Source organism: Tasmannia lanceolata, unplaced genomic scaffold (assembly GCF_043159265.1).
Source record: "Tasmannia lanceolata isolate RefF3 unplaced genomic scaffold, GAP_Taslan_0.1 ptg000119l, whole genome shotgun sequence".
Classification (NCBI taxonomy): Eukaryota; Viridiplantae; Streptophyta; class Magnoliopsida; order Canellales; family Winteraceae; genus Tasmannia; species Tasmannia lanceolata.
Window position 1 is genome coordinate 280,001 of NW_027518795.1, and position 5,000 is coordinate 285,000.

A 5,000-nucleotide genomic window follows, 5' to 3' on the forward strand; every position below is an offset into this window, starting at 1 on the left:
CCAAACAACGCACAAAGGGAGCAAACACGGGCAAACAAGTGACGCCATGGCCTACTCGCCCACCGCCCTCTATATTGCCTAACCTTGGCAACCATGGTCCATTCCCCACTATATGCCATGGCCTTGTGCCCATGGTCTTCACAAGACAGCATCCAAGGCGCCTGAAAGGCCAAGGGAGCCCAACCCAGCAATGCCCAGCCAAGGCCAGGCATTCCAGTGCCTACCCGGGCAAAAACGCCCAAAGCATGCCCCATTCGTTAGCCTATCCAGGCAAAAACGCCCAAAACCAGCCCATTCCAGTGCCTATCCGGGGAAAACGCCCAAAGCATGCCCATTCCTTAGCCTATCCAGGCAAAAACGCCCAAAACCAGCACATTCCAGTGCCTATCCGGGCAAAAACGCCCTAAGCCTGCGCATTCCAGCGCCCCGCAGCATGCCACCCTCCTATAGGGTTTGCGCAACCAACCCGCCTAACCACCAGTGGCAACCAAAGGTGCTGTTAGCGACGACTTCTGAAGACGCAACGAGACGCGACGGGTTTGCGCCCAGACGCGACGAGGCGATGCGGGATCTGCGCCCAACCGTGCCTACACCCGCCGACTTGATGCGGGAGCTGCTGGCCCAAGCATGCCTAGCGTGCAAGGCCTGCGTGCAAGGCTAGTGTGCAAGGCTCGTGGGCAAGGCTAGTGCGCAAGGCTAGTGCCCAAGGTCTGTGTGCAAGGCTAGTGCCCAAGGCTAGTGAGCATGGCCTGTGTGCAAGGCTAGTGTGCAAGGCTTGTATGCAAGGCTAGTGTGCAAGGCTGGTGTGCAAGGCTTGTGGGCAAGGCTGGTGCGCAAGGCTAGTTCCCAAGGGTTGTGTGCAAGGCTAGTGCCCAAGGCAAGTGCGCAAGGCTCGTGCCCAAAGCTAGTGCGCAAGGCTTGTGTGCAAGGCTACTGCGATGGGCCAGTGCCCAAGGCTTGTGAGCAAGGCTTGTATGCATGGCTTGTGTGCAAGGCTAGCGTCCAAGGCTTGTGCGCATGGCTTGTGCGCAAGGCTTGTGTCCAAGGCTTTTGTGCAAGGCTCGTGCGCAAGGCTAGTGTGCAAGGCTTGTGCGCATTGGCAGGTAGCCCACCAGCATGCACGATCCAAATGCCACTCACGCGACAACACGGTGCCAAGCCGGGCATGGTGTGCACTCAAAACCAATCAACGGACAGAGGTCATGCGTCATGGGGGGGATCTAGCAAGGCCATGGGGAAGGTCATGGAGGACCTTGGAAGCAAGCGCAAGACGAGAGCGAATCGAACAAGGGGCCAGGACGGGGCCTTGTGCCCATGGTCTTCGCAAGACAGCGTCCAAGGCACCCGAAAGCCCAAGGGAACCCAAACCCGGCCGACACTTGCAATCGCACATGCTCTCTGCAACACACCATCAATGCCGCCCAACGGGGCCAGCACGAGCAGTCCTCCGCGGTCCCCTGGCCCTGCGCACGTTTGTCTTCGAAACCGAGCATCAATGCCACAGAAAGTGCCGGGGCGCCAGCTGGAGCCATCATCCGCGTTGCCATGGCTCGCTTGGCCTTGGCTTGCCAGGCCCCGACACGAGCAATCGCGCATTTTCTTTGCAACCGACCATCAATGCCGCCCAACGGGGCCAGCACGAGCAGTCATCCGCGGTCCCCTGGCCCTGCGCACGTTTGTCTTTGAAACCGAGCATCAATGCCACAGAAAGTGCCGGGGCGCCAGCTGGAGCCATCATCCGACGTGCCATGGCTCTGGTCCCATGGTCTTCGCAACCGAGCATTCGTGACACCCGCGGGGCCAGGACACCAACCCTTCCGACACGAGCATTCGCGCATGTTCTTTGGCCACACAACGGCGCCAGCACGAGCAAAATCATCCGCGGTGCGGTGGCCTTGCACGGCCTTTTGTCTTTGGAACCAACCATCAGTGCCACGGGAAGTGCCGGAGTCCCGGCATCCGCGGTGCCAAGTCATTGCGCCCTTGGTCTCTGCAGCGGGGCATGCCGGGCACTCCCAACCATTGCAAGCAAGCAAGCAAGCAAGAAAGAAAGTAAGTAAGTAAGTAAGTATTACATATAGGGGCGGGACATGCGGGGAGATCTGCGAAACGTGCATTACGGGGCACACGCGTACCTACCGGGGCATACCGACCCCTATTGGGGCACACGTGTGCATATCGGGGCATACCGGGCCTATCGGGGCACACGCGTACATACCGGGGCATACCGAGCCCTACTGGGGCACACGTGCGCATATCGGGGCGTACCAAGCCTATCGGGGCATACGCATGTATCCCAAGGCATACCGAGTCTATCCGGGCATACGCGTTCATACCGGGGCGTAACGGGCCTATCGGGGCATACTTGGGCATATCCGGGCAAAAAATGCCCAAAACTTGCGCAACCTTGGCAACCGTGGTCCATTCCTCTCTATATGCCTAGCCTTGCCAACCGTGGTCCATTCCTCACTATATGCCATGGCCTTGTGCCCATGGTCTTCCCAAGACAGCGTCCAAGGCCCCCGGAAGGCCAAGGGAGCCCAACCCAGCAATGCCCTGCTATGGCAAGCCAAGGCCAAGCATTCCGGTGCCTATCCGGGCAAAAATGCAATTCCTCTCTATATGCCTAGCCTTGGCAACCGTGGTCCATTCCCCACCATATGCCATGGCCTTGTGCCCATGGTCTTCCCAAGACAGTGTCCAAGGCGCCCGGAAGGCCAAGGGAGCCCAACCCAGCAATGCCCTGCTTTGGCAAGCCAAGGCCAAGCATTCCGGTGCCTAACCTTGGCAACCGTGGTCCTTTCCTCACCATATGCCATGGCCTTGTGCCCATGGTCTTCGCAAGACATCGTCCAAGGCGCCCAAAAGGCCAAGGGAGCCCAACCCAGCAATGCCTTGCTAGGACAAGCCAAGGCCAAGCATTCCGGTGCCTATCCGGGCAAAAACGCCCAAAGCATGCCCATTCCTTAGCCTATCCAGGCAAAAACGCCCAAAATCTGCACATTCTAGTGCCTATCCGGGCAAAAACGCCCACCAGCATGCCACCCTCCTATAGGGTTTGCGCAACCAACCAGCCTAACCACCAGTGGCAACCAAAGGTGCTGTTAGCGACGACTTCTGAAGACGCAACGAGACGCGACGTGTTTGCGCCCAGACGCGACGAGACGATGCGGGATCTGCGCCCAAGAATGCCTAGACCCGTCGACTTGATGCGGGATCAGCTCGCCCAAGCATGCCTAGTGTGCAAGGCCTGTGTGCAAGGCTAGTGTCCAAGGCTAGTGTGCAAGGCTCATGTGGAACGCTAGTGCGCAAGGCTAGTGCCCAAGGCTTGTGTGCCAGGCCCGTGTGCAAGGCTAGTGTCCAGGGCTTGTGTGCATTGCTTGAGTGCAAGGCTTGTGTGCATTGCTCGAGTGCATGGCTTGTGTGCAAGGGTTGTGCGCAAGGCTAGTGTGCGGGGCTTGTGCGCATGGCTAATGTGCACGGCTTGTGTGCATGGCTACCGTGCAAGGCTAGTTTGCATGGCTAGGGTGCAAGGCTCGCATGCGAGGCTAGTGTGCAAGGCTGCGTGCAAGGGAAGCGTGCAGGGCGAGTGTGCGAGGCCACTGTGCACGGCGCCAGCACTAGCGAGCCATCATCCGCGTTGCCATGGCTCGCTTGGCCTTGGCTTGCCAGGCCCCGACACGAGCAATCGCGCATTTTCTTTGCAACCGACCATCAATGCCGCCCAACGGGGCCAGCACGAGCAGTCATCCGCGGTCCCCTGGCCCTGCGCACGTTTGTCTTTGAAACCGAGCATCAATGCCACAGAAAGTGCCGGGGCGCCAGCTGGAGCCATCATCCGACGTGCCATGGCTCGCTTGGCCTTGGCTTGCCGGGCCCCGACACGAGCAATCGCGCATTTTCTTTGCAACCGACCATCAATGCCGCCCAACGGGGCCAGCACGAGCAGTCATCCGCGGTCCCCTGGCCCTGCGCACGTTTGTCTTTGAAACCGAGCATCAATGCCACAGAAAGTGCCGGGGCGCCAGCTGGAGCCATCATCCGACGTGCCATGGCTCTGGTCCCATGGTCTTCGCAACCGAGCATTCGTGACACCCGCGGGGCCAGGACACCAACCCTTCCGACACGAGCATTCGCGCATGTTCTTTGGCCACACAACGGCGCCAGCACGAGCAAAATCATCCGCGGTGCGGTGGCCTTGCACGGCCTTTTGTCTTTGGAACCAACCATCAGTGCCACGGGAAGTGCCGGAGTCCCGGCATCCGAGGTGCCAAGTCATTGCGCCCTTGGTCTCTGCAGCGGGGCATGCCGGGCACTCCCAACCATTGCAAGCAAGCAAGAAAGAAAGTAAGTAAGTAAGTAAGTATTACATATAGGGGCGGGACATGCGGGGAGATCTGCGAAACGTGCATTACGGGGCACACGCGTACCTACCGGGGCATACCGACCCCTATTGGGGCACACGTGTGCATATCGGGGCATACCGGGCCTATCGGGGCATACCGGGCCTATCGGGGCACACGCGTACATACCGGGGCATACCGAGCCCTACTGGGGCACACGTGCGCATATCGGGGCGTACCAAGCCTATCGGGGCATACGCATGTATCCCAAGGCATACCGAGTCTATCCGGGCATACGCGTTCATACCGGGGCGTAACGGGCCTATCGGGGCATACTTGGGCATATCCGGGCAAAAAATGCCCAAAACTTGCGCAACCTTGGCAACCGTGGTCCATTCCTCTCTATATGCCTAGCCTTGCCAACCGTGGTCCATTCCTCACTATATGCCATGGCCTTGTGCCCATGGTCTTCCCAAGACAGCGTCCAAGGCCCCCGGAAGGCCAAGGGAGCCCAACCCAGCAATGCCCTGCTATGGCAAGCCAAGGCCAAGCATTCCGGTGCCTATCCGGGCAAAAATGCGATTCCTCTCTATATGCCTAGCCTTGGCAACCGTGGTCCATTCCCCACCATATGCCATGGCCTTGTGCCCATGGTCT